We start from the raw sequence: 16,219 nt of genomic DNA, 5'->3' as shown, positions 1-16,219 counted from the left end.
TCACTTCATGATATTCTACTGAGGTTGTATATAAACCATTTTCTCTGTTTTCTTTATAGAAATTATTTTGTAAAATAACTGAATTTGTATAACTACATTTTAGTCAGACTTGTTTTGAAAGCTTTTGACGTGCTTTTGAAGGATTAAATCTGGTTTGCTAGCCTCCAAGGTTTTCATGAGTGGTAAAAGTTTACAAGCTTGCTTTTGAGTGAACTAAACTTTGGACAGTGCTTCAATATTGCTTCTTTTTCTCCACTTAATGAAGACTAAACAGTTCTTCTGAATGACACACCACCTGCTTTGATAATACATACCTTAAAATTTAGAAAAGGACACTGTATGGGCTTTACTTCTTTCCCTCTTCCAATGCACAGGGATGGGGTGCTCTAAGCATTTTTTACTACCATTTTTAAACAAATTTAATTCATTGAGAATTTGTAGTTTAGATTTCTAGTTCTTTATTACATGTTTTTTGAGAGGTTTCAGGAATGAAATAATCACAGAAAGTAAGGCAGAATCATGTAATTACTTTGTATGTTCTGATGTAGCTTATGTTCAAACACATAAGCTACACCCAAGTTTTTCCATTTGGATATTTATCTAACTGTTTCTTCAAGATCTCCATCATGGAAATTCCATGCTTTTCCAAGGATGCTTATTCCAGTGCTTCTATGTCTTCTCTGTCTTATAAAATCTGTCCCTGTCTTTCTTGAAATGTGGATGGTGTCCACTATTGGATGTAGTTCAAGAAAGACCTTTCCTGGGGTGAGTAAAACAGGCCCTTCAGAACCCTCTTTCCTCAGTTCATATTTAAGCTACTTCATTTGCCCCACAACATGTCTTGTTTGCATTTCTACTTAACAGACTTCTCTAAAACCTCCTTCTCCACACCTGCCACTCCAAGCTTCTGAGGATGCTTCTGCAGCAAAGTCCTCAGTAGCTTCATGAATTGTTCAGACCTCTTTTTCATACACATTTTTTTGAGTCAGCAAACAAGTTGCTCTTGTCTTCGCAGAGCAACTGATCATTCAGCCCACTGGTATAGGCTCAGCATCACTGAGGTTTGTTTCCCTCACTCAAGACAAGCAGAAAGTGTCACTATCTTTTCTATATAAAGTCGGTGCTATTCTGCACCATGTCAATATCTGATCTTCTGATATGGGAGTCTTTGTATTTCAGTATCTTTTGAGCCTCTTTGAAGTAAACAACCACTTTGCTTTTTCCTCTTCTCCTTTAACAATCCTTTGTAATTGTATAACTTTTTTTTTTTTTTTTTGGTGGGGGGAGGCAAATTGGTTTGTCATTAATCAGTCATATATTGAGTAAACATGCCTTACCTACTTCAGAGGATTACAAAGATCTATTGCTGTCCTCAGAGACAGCAGCTGTAGCAGAGGTCATTTCTTTGAGCTCACTTGTTCCAGAAGGGACAAGAGGTTGGCCTTTTATATTCCATTCTTGCATTCATCCACACATCAAAGACAATTCAGACTCTGGTTGCTGGCCCTTAAAGATGCCCTTTGGAAAGAGACAAAGATGAGAAAGGGGAGCCATCTCCTCTTTCTGAGTTTACTTCGATCATTTGGGCAGGATGTTGCTCTCATACTTCCAAATTTGTCATACAATAAAAGTCAATAAATAAATTGCTTTGATGGATGAGAAAGGCTGTATTTTAAGGTACTCGTAGGAAAATTAAAAATAGTTGCTTTTGATGGCTTATAAGCTCAAATGTTCTCTGTTACCCAAAAAGACAATATTGCACTTTTCCAAAATATTTATTTTGTCTGAAATTATCTTTCAACAGCGTCACAAAGACTCATCAGTATGACATATCTGAGCAAAATATATTCCGTTCCTGCTGAGGTCTTCATTTCAGTTTGAGGAATAAGTGTAGTACCTCTTGCAAGACAATTGTTGCAAGATGCTACATGCTATACTATTTCCTTTCAAAGATGGAAAGCAAAAAAAGCAAAACAAAAATCCTTAAAAATAAAGATATTTGCACTGAAGCTATTAAAAGCAGTGAGAGATGACAAACAACATTTAAAACCTTTTACCAAATGTTTTGCTGGAAATGGGACTGAAACCTGATTTTCTTAAATGGTTTATAAAGCTATAGCAACATTTTCAACATGGGTAATGACATTGTGTGTAAGAACAAAAAAATACACATACTATCTCTAGCAGGATTCCAGAAATCTGTTTTCTAAGCTTTTGATTGTTCTGTCCTTTTAAATAGTAATCTTTTCATGCTTATTTCACTTCATCCTTTATTATCTTATTTTCATTGTACTGATTAAAATCCCATTACTCTTAAGCAAAGCTTATTTCACTACTTGATGCCAACCCCTTTATTATCAGATAATCTCATTTACAAAATCCTCCAGGAAATATTTTAAGTGTGGTCATGAGTATTAATGCATGGATTGTGATTATATTTTAAAGCATTACTTTCAGAAGAAATGGTTGGTACTTCTCATTTTTCTGCTTTTCACAGGCTAAAGTTGCGCCAGGGGTGTTTTAGGTTGGATATTAAGAAGAACTTTACTGAGAGGGTTGTGAGGCATTGGAATGGGCTGCCCAGGGAAGTGGTGGAGTCACCATCCCTGGAGGTCTTTAAAAGACGTTTAGATGTTGAACTTAGCGATATGTTTTAGTGGAGGACTTGTTAGTATTAGGTCAGAGGTGGGACTCAATGGCCTTGAGGTCTCTTCCAACCTAGACAATTCTGTTATTCTGTGATTCTATGTGCTGGAAAGGGGATCCAGGACAGTCAGGTTTTTTGCTTTGTATTCTGGTTTCTAAAATCTGAATGGTGTTAATGAAAATGATTTATATAGTGATAGCAGTGTTTCAGACTGCATGAATTCACAGTGCAGGACTGTAATGTTTGCTCTTGTTTGCTATTCCTACTTAACTATAAAATTTACTGCTTTTTTTGCCCAGTCAATCTGAAACATCTTGTTACTTTTAAAGACTGTTTAGTCTGGACTGTGTATTTAGCTTGGTTACCTCTCTAATAGGATAAATAATTTCCATGTTTAATGTTCCTATTGAAATCCATTTTGTTATCCTCTTGTATCCCTCTCAACCCCTGCTTTCCATTCCCTGTATATTTCTGTTACCTGTTTTCTCAGCTTATTTTAACGGCAGTTGTAGGGTTTTAATGTTTGACCGTTGTCTGTTGCAACCACCAAGAGTTTTTCTGTTGGCTGTGAGTAAGGATCAAGCCCCTAGTGACTGACATCAGGAGAAACAAATGTTTATCTGATCCCAGAACAAATAGATTTATGTGACACGGCAATGTGTGGGTAAGAAGGAAGGGGAAGATTGAAGCAGACTGGAAGAAAGGGACATTTATCCTTTTCTTAAAGCATTTGTCAAAACAGATTACATCTTAGCAACCGGAGTCTGAAAAAGACTACTTCAGGTTTTTTATCCGGAAAAGCTGTCCCTCTCAGTGAACCAGAATGCCATTTCTGTAGTGTTTCATACCCCTGTCACAGAATCTGTGAAAGCAGACACTGAAGAGAGAGGTATCCCCCGACAGCAGTGGTGTCTCTGTGTTATGCATGCTGAGACCAATATATATCTGTGAGTGCATGTGCAAGTGTGCTCTATGGCATTGGTAAGTTAATGTTTTATCATATGAATATCACAGCTGCAAGTTTTGCTGTCTGGCATCGGAAACTGCTGTAGCTACAATAGCTGTATTAAAAGGAGTAATATTGGATTATTCAGACAGAATGTCTTTGGCAAAGAATCTTTCACATGAACGGTAGCTACAAAACTACTTAAAACAGACCTTTGCAACTTGTCAGCCAATTATTTGTAATAATGAGGCCATGCAGTTAGCGTAGTGATTGTGATTCTCCGTTGAAACATTTAATGGTGCCACATACAATATCAAGAATAATAAATGTGAATAAATGCCTCGAAAGACAAAAGTCTAACTGGAACTGAAAGGGCTCTGAGTACACTTAAAATATTTTCTGGAAGATGAAGCTAATGAAAGCTAATTAGGTTCAGAAAATTAGAAGATTAAAAACACTTTCTAAGGCTACCATCTGGTATTGAGCAGTGAATGTAATCTGGATAAACAAAGTTGTTTATATATATATATGATATATATATATGTGACATCTATATTTAAAATGATCAAGATTGAGATTAGGATGATCTAGAGTATTAAACTTAGTTAGGAATGGGAAGTTAGGAATTCATGGCTGGGAATTTTCATGTAGTCTGTCAGTTGCCATCCATTGCTCTGATGCTCTGTATATTTAACTTCTCTGAAAAGTCCCCATCAAACTGAAAAATATGAATATGCAGATTTTGTCTTGTCCAGAAGATCATTAATGGCTTTCAGTGAAGAAATGGCTTGTGTTCTTCTGATAGAAAAGCCATTGTTATTCTTGATTGGATTGTGAGCGTTTTCAAGCTGAGCTAGAGGTGACCACTGTTGTGGGTTCTCCATCATAGCAAGATGTGAATCAATTGGGAGAGCAAGAGAAGACAGGTTTCTAACAGCAATTTTCCATAGTATTTCTATGTTATCTAGTCACTTCCAAATGCAAAACACTCAATAGTCATCCTCATAACAAATTATTTTATGGACAAAAGAAATGATTAATGTTTATTTGTACTTGAACAATGCAATTGATGAGACATGAACAATTCAGCAAAGCTAGAGTGTCAGCTTTCAGGAAAGGAATTCTGATGTGGGTTAGAAGCTGAATGAAGAGAAGTGAAAAGTTAATGAATTAGTTGGGAGGGGAGGAACAGAAATTTATAGCAAATCTGCAGCAGAAAAGAAAAATAGCCTAAATGTTGAATGCTGGAAAAGTGATATAAAACTGGGAGCAGAGCCCTTATAAAGAAATGTACTGAGCAAAGTAGATCAAGAATGCTGATTGCCATGGCAGTTTAAGGCAGGAAGCACTCATTTTTAATATGAAATGTGAAGTTCTGAAATGAGCTTTAAATCTGAACAAGGGTAGTTTGTCTTTTACTATTAAAAGTAAAGTGTTTGTGCTAAACTCTTCCAAAATCCTCTCGCCCAATGAAGATGCCAGAAAAGGTGTTTTCAGCTGGCTTCTCAGAGACAGCTTTTGGAGTTTTTCTTGAGGGGCGGGGGATTTTTGTTTGTTTGGGTTTGGAGCAGGTTGACTGCCACTAATACTGAATTATACAAGTCGTAGTAGGAAATTTTATTCTAACACCTTATTTTTGCACGGATGGCAGAACTGTAGGCTTCTATTCGTAACTTTTCATTTCCTGTTATTTTCACTTTTCTTCAGGGTCTTGATTAAAACTAGTCTGTGCTGGTACTTATCACTTGCCCTGGTCTGTTGTGCTGTGTTCCCTCTTGCTTTTGTAGCCCCTGGAAATTGATTAATTAAACCTTTAGTGCATAAAGTAATAGGAAACGTGATTTGTTTAGTTTATTCATTGCTGTATCGTCAGAGACATGTAGGTCTGCGCTGTGTTCAGATAGATAACTTTTATCAGAAATGATCACATTAGCAAGTACAGTCTTAAACAGTGACACTGGAAATTACCTTTGAACACTTGCCATGTCTAATATCAATATTCGAAACTGTGCATGGCCATTCTAATAATTGCCTCTCCCTCTTGCAGACCCCTCTTGTTGTGGGTGCATACACGTAAGCTTACTGTTCATAAACCCCATTGCTCTGCTTCACAGTGCCAGTTCCACAAGCTTTGATTCCCCTTTGGAGTACCATTAATGTAAGTGCCACAGGGCAGACAGCCGTGAGGGAAGGGTTGTAAAAACCCTGCCAGTAAAGTCCTGAAGAAATTCAGTGTATTTCCATGGAGCAATGTTACAGGAATCTGATATGAACAGAGCAGACAAAGAATCAGAGTATCTTAGTCTCACCAGTCCATTCATTTTGATTATTTTAAACATCAGTAGGCCCAGTATCACTAGGTCCAGATGTTTAAAAACTGTGTATCAGATCATGAATGAAGTGTCTGAAGGTGTGCCCTGTTTTTCATTCATAGCAGCTGTCAGACATCAGTGCATACTGTAAAGCATGGTCTTCCCGTGGGCGATTTCACTGGCCTCTGCTTATTCTCTGCTGCTCTCCAGAGCCAGATGAGGCTGTCTCCTCTTCATCTTGGTTCTCTCTGCATTTTGGTCTCCCCCTACCTTTTGGCTTCTCTTGTTGCCGTTGTTTCCATTCATCTCAGTGTCCTCTCACTTCACCATTTCTCCAGAAGCCATCACAACTCTGACCTAATGATGAGCTTTCACCAGGGGGCTGATCCTGTTGTCATGACATTAGATTTTATGGTGGTATTGAACAGTCTTCAGCCAGATGATGATGTGCATGTACCTCCCATATAAATGGATGCATCTCCTGTACTGGCAGCAGCGAAGTAGCCAGGAGATCAGCGTACGTTAATGCTGACACCGCATATGACTAGGCAAATAGACAAAATTAATGTTCTCAGACTAATAGCTCTCGGGTCTATAACTCTTCATTATCTCTCTTGTTACAGTATACAAACCATTTGTGTTCTGTCTGACATTACAGCATAGAAATTTTTATATTCCCTGTAGTACTGTAAAATTGAGTAACCACTTTTGTTGTTAGTTTATGCGCTGCAGTTGCTGATGGTATGCCTGTCTGCCACCTCCTGCTAAGTCAGCATCCCTAGAAATCACCTCGCCAGGTAATTGCTGGTATTGGTCAGTCTTTGGAGAGGGCAGCTCAGCTGAGCAGAAAGCAACCAGCTGGGCAATGATTAGGCAAGGGCAGTGGTTACGCATTCATTGTCACAGCTGAAAAACTCACCAGCTGTTAGCACTTGCCTAGAAGATTCTCCTGACACCGAGGAATAAAACAGACATCAAAAACTACTGCATAGCCCAGCTAGCTGATTTAAGATCCTTTTTGTGCTGCCTCCAGCTGTTGAGACATTGTGTGAGAGATGCTTAACCAGATGATTGTAATTTTCCTTTCTTGTTGTGGAAGAGTCAGGGCTCCAGCCATTCTGCCTGCATGGGTTACGCTGTTTAGGGGAGAGATAGGAACCACAGAGGAGTGAAAAAAGTTAATTGCAATTTTTTGGAAGTTGGACTGGAAGGTATTTCCTGCTTGCTTCTGGGATTGCAGTGTACAGCTAGAGAGCTCTCTCTGTCACAGGGCTCTCCCTTCACTTTTGCAGGCAGGGTGCTCTCCTGGCAGCTCTGGCCACTGGGCTGGGGTGGGCAAGTTCAGTACCAGTGGCTTAGGCAAACCCAGGATTTTATTGTTCCTGTCTTCCTTCTGTAAAATAGAGGTGCAGCTGATTCATGGTATGGGGAAAACAGAAATATATTTAATATCTTCAGGGTGTTAGAAAATAAATAATCAATTTCACTGCTGGTAAAGGCAAGCCCTTACACCAAGGTGCCATACTTTATACCTTTGGGGAGAGAGGTGAAGGAAATTGGGAGGATATTTTTTTTTTTAATTAAAATATTAACTTATTTTTATGTTGAGGTGCACGTGTCACAAAGTATATTTAGAACATATTAATTGTTTGGTTATGAGGCCATCCCTCTGCCTAGTAAATGCTGAAAGCAATTATGTTTTATTTAGCATTTTGACATATTTTGTGCCGTCTTTGGCTCTGTTTCAAGTTAATCTCTTAAATATATTTTGTTTAAAATGAGAAATAAATATTGAGCATGTAAATGAAAACCTGACTCTTTACTGACCCCTTTTCATTTGTTCCAAGGAGGCTTAGTTGACTTAATTAAATCAAAATATTATTCTGAAGGACTGGTAGTGGCAGATAAGAAATTGACTGAAGGCTTTTACAATATATAAACAATTTATTAGCAATACCATGATGAGACATTATGTAGCTATACTGACTTTTTATATAAGGAAGGCATTTATTTGCACAGGGAAAAAAAAAAAGAGCCTTACATCAAAATAATAATAATTTGGCAAAATAGGATGTGCCCTTGAAGATTTTTCTCATTGGAGAGGATATAATAAAATTGACATACATTATATCTAAGATAGAAATGTCAGACATATTCATAATGCATTGTGTAAACTTGCTTATTTTTACTAATTCACAATATGTGGCATCATCTCTATGGCTTTAGCTGGGGATAGAAGATTCATGGACTTTGAGGGATCTCCTTTTCGTGTCACAGTACTGCAGAAGGGTTTTCTTTTTCTTTTTTTTTTTTTCATTTTAATCTGCTCAGTAATTATCTTGCTATATTTTATTGAAATGTCATTGCAAATGTGGTCTGTCCAAAAAAAGGTCCATTAAAAATAAGTCGTGAGCTAGGAAAATTGTTGTCGACGGGAGGAAGACACAGACGCTCAGTATAAGTGAACAATGAACTTCAACTTTAATGGATAGCTCAGTCGCCTTTTATCTAGTTCGAACATAATCAACTCATACATATTGCAAAAACTAAGCTCAGGATTGGCTAACATTTCCCGCTCTTTTCAGGTAGTTCCTCCTTCTTTTAGCCACTGTCCTGCCTTAGGGACTTTCCCCATCGCTCAAGGGCATCGTGTCCTTGAGCCTGATTGGCTCTCAGCCAGCTGTGTACGTGCCAGACTCATGTGAGTTGAGTACGGTACTTTACTAGCCCATTGCCTCATAACTGCCCAACATCAACATGTCCTATTTCACTTAACCATTCCTCCACAATTCCCCCGTTTTTATTTTGCGCTACAAATACCTTCTCTGTGAGTTGCTCTAGTTTCTTAGTTAGGCAGTTAAGGATTATACGTGCAGCAACTAAAAAAATAATAATAATAATACAAATCAATATAATTATAAGTAGAAAGCGAAGTCCCTCTTTAACTAACAAAACCCATCCACCCATGTTCCCAAAAACAGATTTAAGCCAACCTTCAAACCAATTATCTTGTACTACAATTTTTTTTTTTGTGTATGATCCGTTAACCATTTCAACTGGTCGTAAATTGACTAACCATGGTCAGAAAGATAAAAGCAGCACATTCCTTCTACATCTTCACACCCATGTCCCTGAGCCAGCAACAAGAAATCAATAGCGGCCCTATTTTGCAATACAGCATGTCTTAGACTCTCCATATCTTGTGACATTTCAGAAAGAACTTGTGTTGTTACATTTGATTGTTTAACAGCCCTACAAGCAAGCTTATTAATGTTAGTCAAAGCGTGTGCAGTTCCCACACCAGGCACCAAAGAAACAAAGAATCTTTCTGCTGGACCCCACAATTCTACATCATCATTACAGTCAGAACCCAGAGTTTTTAGTTCTCGTTTAATTCTTCTGCTCCTTGTCGAGTTCTGCCACGAGTGTAAATCTGGAGCGAAAAGTGTGAGTCGCCCTAGGTAACACGGTCCTCCAAAAGCATTGGCTGGTACTCCTTGCCATGCACGGTCTCCACAGATCAAAACCATGCCAGAGAGAAGCAGCACAGCCGCCGCTGCTTCCATGGTTACGTCAGACAGGCTGCAGGGTCCTGATGTCCGTCCCTCTGCTCTGTGCCGACTCGCCACACGGTGAGCTCCAAGCGCAGCGCTGCTCGTGGCGGTGACTGAGGGGGGTGGGGAGGCTCCCATTGCCCCGTAGCCCCAAGGCAGCGTTATCATTCTTTCTGAAGGCGGCAGTGGGCAATGCCCAGCTCCAGCACTTCCCGGCAATCCCAGTCGCTCTGTAGCGGCAGCAGCGACTCCCTGCTCAGCCTGATGTGTAGCTAAAGCGTTAGTGACTGTTCTCCAAGGCTTCAATAAATTTTTTAGCAGACTTAATATCATTAATAACATCAAACAATTTGTCCCCAAATTTACGCCACTCTGCTTCTTCAAAAAACTGTATCAGGATTTGTAAAACAACCCTGCGCTACTGCACATGCTAACAACCCTGGTAATTCTTTTTTTTTACAATCTATATCTAAAATGCTCCGCTTTTCTAAAAAGCATCTGAGCAAATTATACGCCGCTTGTCTTTCATACCTTTATATATACAGTTGCAGCCTTTGCAAAGACCTCGGCGGCGCTTTTCCGGTGGGACCCTTTATAGGCTCATCCCGAGTGCGGGGACTCCCTTCCACCTTCCGAGCTGCGGGTGCGGGGACTCCAAGTTTTCGTCCCTTTCACCTTTCAGACCTCGGCGACGCGTGACCGGCGGGATCCTCTCCCGGGTGCGGGGACTCCACGTCCCTTTCACCTTCCCGACGCGTGTGCGGGGATTCTTGTCCCTTCCACCTCCTGGGCTGCGTTGCAGGACCGGATCCTCCCTTATTCCGTCGAACACGTGGCCCAGGATCACTGCCAGCAGTGTCCAAATCCCGTTCAGACCTGTCCCTGTTCGGGCGCCAATTTGTTGTCGACGGGAGGAAGACACAGACGCTCAGTATAAGTGAACAATGAACTTCAACTTTAATGGATAGCTCAGTCGCCTTTTATCTAGTTCGAACATAATCAACTCATACATATTGCAAAAACTAAGCTCAGGATTGGCTAACATTTCCCGCTCTTTTCAGGTAGTTCCTCCTTCTTTTAGCCACTGTCCTGCCTTAGGGACTTTCCCCATCGCTCAAGGGCATCGTGTCCTTGAGCCTGATTGGCTCTCAGCCAGCTGTGTACGTGCCAGACTCATGTGAGTTGAGTACGGTACTTTACTAGCCCATTGCCTCATAACTGCCCAACATCAACATGTCCTATTTCACTTAACCATTCCTCCACAGAAAATCTTATTTTAGAATTAAAGAATTAAAAATATAACATTACTAAGTCTTAACCTCCAGTCCTACTTCTTGCTATATATATATAAAGGTGGAGAGAGTTATAAAATTCTTCTGATACCTGAGAAAGTATTTGAAATCCTGGGGAGATGTGGGCACGTGGCAAGGGCTAACTGTAGGTGAGGTTGGTCTCTCTGGGCTTACTCTGTAAACGGAGAGACTCCATCCTTAGAGTAATCTCCTCTGTGAAGTGATTTAATTCTGTTATCTCCCTGTACTGGTTATCAGGGGAGCCCTGAAGAGATTTATTTCTGCGAATACCCTCCTTGAGCTTGTACTGGTCTCCCATTTTCAGGTCCTCAGTTATGGTTAGTTCTTTGGTCAACATACAATGTCAGTAAGCTAAATTACACTGTCTGGGATATGACCCATACAGCAGAATCTCATGTTATTATAATTTTAAGGCTAAAACATAGAAAAGCAATCATATTATGCATGCAAAATTGTCAGAGAAATTTCTACTTAATGGCTATATGACCAAATGGCAATTCCAGCTTCCTTCACGGAGGAAAAGCAGGGGAATTTTTTTTCGTTCCCAAAACAGCTAATAATTTTACTTCATTAGTATTTCTAAGGTGTGTATTCTTCGGGTTGAATCTCCAGGAGAAGCATGAAACATATCCTAAGGGAACTCTGAGGGGAAAAAGGAAAAAAGAGATGCACAAGCTCTAGGAGAAGATTAGGTCCAACCAATTCCAGTTGTATTCTCCAGGTGGATTCTCTTACACTTGTGGAGGTTCCAGGCATAACGCATTTTCTCCAAGTCCCATGACTCTAGGGAATTGAGTCTTCTTAGTGCCATGTTCCAATTTCTCTGTCCTAGAGTTTTGCACTTTCACCCACTATCATAATTTGAATAGCTTTTATGCAAAAAAAAAGATCAGCATTAGTAAGAAGCCTGAAGGAACTATAGGGAGTTATTTTCGTATTTAATCTTAGAATTTATAACAACAACAATTCTCAACATTTCAAATTGTCATTGCTGGGTCTCTCTTATTGTGGCCTTTCACCTTTTCTATTGGCCGGTTCTGCAAAAGGATGTTGACTCTTAGATTGTGCTTTTGAATCCTGCATTAAATATTGAAATTGTGTCTTATTGTGTCTCCAACTTGTGGACTAGTCTTGACACCCTTCAGGAAAGGGTGGAGGATGAAAAATTTTCTGCAGAGGGGTGCTCACTAATGACCAGAATTTTACGTGTTTTGACCTGTTGAATTTTTTGTGTGGTTTCCCTGAGGATTTGCTGTTCATTTCAGGTGAGAATTAGCTGCTGCTTTTTATATACTGGGGATATAATGTAACATTAAAAGAAATCTTGTAAATATTCTTGTGCCTCTGACTTTTGATAAATTAAAAAAAGTTCATGATATTTTTATTTCCTCTGTGATTCCCTCTCCTTGGACGATTTGAATGTTTAGAAGAGCTGCTGTTCTCATACTTTCTGTTCCGGCATACAAAAGGAACAACAGTGGTCTACTGAAAAAATACCAAGTTGAGTTACCAGCGGCCCAGGTCAATCAGGCTTGTATTTCCACAGAGGGAATCACAATAGAATTACAAACACCGTGTTTTAGATTCTATGGCACTCAGTGTTCAGTAACAGAGTTCATAAACTAAATGGGAAATACCATAAAATAGTGATGGTCCTACTTTAATATGCTGTTCTGGTCCAGATTCTCACTTTACATTTCACTTAACTGCATAATACTAGTTATAATAATATAGAAATAAGTCCTTAAATATGTCTTTAATATTTTAAAGAAAAAGATAAATTTGCGTTTTATGAGTTTTAAGTATTATGAACAATTTGGTTCTAGACACAATGGATTGAAGTACATTAAAATAGTGTCCTGCAAACTGATTCTATTTTAGCACTGGTCTAAAACTTTAAACCACAAGGTTCATCAGTGTGGCTTCTCCTTCTTCCTTCCTGAGGTGTAGAAGGAATTTTGTTTCTGTCTCTGATGTCAGTATGTGACTGATACTTAGTAAAGGTTGTAGTGAATATCAGCAGAGGAAAAATGAAAAATACTGGGACATTCAACCATTCTGGAGTGAAAAGAAGCTGAAAAAAATAATTTTTTAACAGATACTGCTTTGGTTGAGGCCAGTGATCTCCACATAAATTTGTGTAACTTATACCCAGATCCTTAAGCAGCTGTCTGAAAATCCCCCAAATGGCCTGATCATTCAGGCTCCTTCCTACTATAGTTTCCTGACATGAGTAATGGGTGACATTGGAAGAAAAACTGTAGGTACTTGTGATGTTATACATGTTTTTGCTAAAATTTGGAGCGGAAGTAAATCTTTCACCATAGCTCCAAGCTTACATCTTAAGACTTCAGGAAGACAGCCTATGACTTCAGTAAGACTGCCTGTACATTCATAACTGAAGAGTAAATAAATAGCCAGCATGGACTTTATGGCTGAAGAGTAAATAGATACCTAGTATTGACTTTTTCGACTTCGGAGAATTTTTTGGTCACCCCAATTGACTTTTTCGACTTTTGGAGAATTTTTTGGTCACCCCAATATTGGTGATGACCTTGAAAAATGTCTTAGCAGAAGCACAGGATTTGTTGTCTCATGCATGGGAAGAAGTCAGTATTTTAATATGCCCAGTTATAAAGATTTACTGAGCTATTCCACATATTTTCTGCATTTTATTCTCCAGGATACCTTGTATCATTTGCCTGTCCTTTATAAAAGTACTCATTCTGTATAATTTTTGACACAGAAGTCTTTTTCCATTTCAGCATATGCCTTCCTCAACAGCTTCTCTATTGCTCAAGGTCTGGTTTGTTTTAAAAATATACAAAATTTAGGAAAATCCCTGAGCAATTTAAAAAATAAATAAATAATAACAGAAACAAGCACCCTCTTCTGTTTCCTTTTTTTTAAAGCCAAAAGTCTTAAACAAAAAACAATCTACTTTCTCGGATCAAAGAGTACGAAATGTCCCTCAGTCTGTATGCTGAGAGCTTAGTTGAGCATCTCCCAGGTTCTAGTAATGTCTTTTCAGGAGCTCATTATCTGCAGAGCCGTGCATGCTGGAATCTCGCTTTAAAGTGATGATAAAGTTAAATGGAGCCAGAAGCAATACTGTGGCTGCTGTGTTCACCTATTCGCTTATCTGCTTTGTTCCTTGCAAAGATTAAATATATGAAAGAATATTTGATATCCACAGCTGAGGGGTACATGAAAATTAGCTGAAAACACTGCATTTGAATCCTTGGTTCTACCATTCCTGAAGAAAACTTGTCAGTTTTGACTTAGAATGCCCGTCTGAGACAAATCAAGCAGATATCGTTATTTTACAGATTTCCCAGAAATATATTAATGCTTTTTTTTCTAACCAGCTCTCCCAAATGAAACCAATAAAAGCTACATTAAAATTGACATGAGTGCAACATCGAGCTTTCTACTTCTATTGTATTAAATGTAACGAATGTAAGCTTACTTTCTCAAACCGTCTTAAGCAAGAAGAATCTTCCACACACAGTAAAGCTTGCAGTGATGCTTAAGAACAGAGTGTTGCATGCATAAAATGTCTCATTAGCTGTGTTTGGAACTTTTTCTAATTAACAAAACACAGTCCATCAAAATGTTCTGACTGAAGGTGTTGATATCAGCAGAAGTTCTTGTGGAGCACAGGTAGGAACTTAATACATTTTCTGCCACGTTTAGGTGATGCATTGCTGCAGGAGCAACTCAACAGTTCCACTTTGAGATTTATTGAGGAATTTAATAGAAAAAAAAAAAGGGTTTTTGCAAGTTGCACCAGGACATGGTAACTTTTCAAAACCTTGAAATAGTTTGCCTTTTTTTCTGGTCAACTTTGTGTACCAGTAGTGTGTTATGCCATATCTTTTAATGTGAGTAATTTGGAAACAAGCTAAAATATTGTCTTCCAGAACTCATCAGTTAGGCAGAATTTGGGCCAGCATGGCCCAGAAATGGTGCCTGCTTCTTGGGTGAATACGCCTGCAGACGTAAATTCTTTGGTCTGTAGATAAGGTTTCCGTACCGTTTGTCTGCAGTACTCCCCTTGATCTTATTTTCTGTAATATTTTGATATTTTCATGCCACCATCTGGAAAACTTTTGACCCACAGCAGATTGAAGCACAGACAACTTCTAAGCCAGTGGGTTATGTTTTCTTTGCTTCTATTTTTATCAAATGTAAAACACACTCTATTCATTGTAAGATTGCTCCTAAAACAAGACATTCAGGTCCCACGAAACTTGTATTCTGTTTCTGTCATGTAAAAGTTGGATTGTGTGTGTCTGCAGAACCCTGATTTCATTATCTCATTGCTTTTGTCTGCAGATTAGGAGCATTGTTCTCCTTTGGAGTTTTGGGCAGCCATTTGCGTCAGGGGACTTCCGTGTGTCCCAGCCTCTTGTACCTTTAGGGTCAGTGAGGGAAGCCCCACCTGACTGCTTTCCTTTTGCTCAGCCAAGTTCTCCCTCAGTGCAGCGCTCAAGTAAACTTAATCACTTTGATGCTCTTTGTGCTCTGGGAAAAAGAAAATCGGCAGCATACCTGCAGGGGAATATTTGGCAGACACTATGGTAGTTCAGAAATGGGACAATGCAGGAGGTAATATTCTGAGATTCATTTTAGTGGGACCTCAGTGAGTTTCAAAGGTGCCTTCAGCTCAAGGCCACGCAGCAAAAAGTGTTGGACTGTCTACAGCCACGGCATTTAAGTAGAACACAAACGTGCTTTTTTTGGCATCTTTATTCTGTTTTTAGTTTCATGACTTGTTTTCATTTGTGTGTACGTGTGCGACAGAAATTTCAAAACAGTGTGTTAATATAGCTAGTGGGAAATGACTGGAGTTGTCATTTCTTTATATTGGTAAAAATTTAATTAGAGATATTTGACTTTCTGAAAAAGATATTTGAATATCGCTGAGGGTTTCCATCGTAATGAACTAAGGGTAGGATTTCTTGGTTTTGTTTGTTGGGGAAGGGCAATATAAGTAACAATTTAACTCTGGAGGAATACCCAGTTTTCATTGTTCTGTAAGAGCTAACATGATTCTTGTGACTGCTTATGTGCAAAAGTAAAATTAAATTATATGTGTGTGTATGTCAGTGTCTGTAATGCTGTTTACAGCCTTGAAAATAAGGAAGACACTCAGCACCTACTAAGTGTATTTGTACCTAACATTTGTGCTAATAATGTGCTTCTCTTATATGTCATTATTCGTCCACATGCTCAGGAAAGCTGGTTCTTTAGTCTTTTTTTTTTTTTTTTTTTTTAATATCAGGGGGGTTCTTAACATTCTGAATATTGCTGCTGGAAATTTCAAGAGGAAAAAAAAAAAAAAAAAAAAAAAACTTTTTATAATGAAACTTCAACAAACTTTTTCTCCTGAATTTCAACCAGCATTAGTTCTAGTGGGGATTTAGCAATAAATGCGCTTTTAT

At 38.8% G+C, this 16,219-nt stretch overlaps 1 protein-coding gene across 1 annotated transcript in view; it reads left to right on the top strand.

Moving 5' to 3' along the window:
- The window catches only part of MAN1A1 (mannosidase alpha class 1A member 1), a 142,429-nt gene that overhangs the window by 97,853 nt on the left and 28,357 nt on the right, over positions 1-16,219 (top strand). The gene's annotated exons all lie outside the window — the stretch shown is intronic.

Source organism: Aythya ferina (assembly GCF_964211825.1).
Source record: "Aythya ferina genome assembly, chromosome: 3".
Classification (NCBI taxonomy): Eukaryota; Metazoa; Chordata; class Aves; order Anseriformes; family Anatidae; genus Aythya; species Aythya ferina.
Note: the sequence above shows the minus strand (reverse complement) of the source record. Positions and strands in the feature narration are given on the sequence as shown.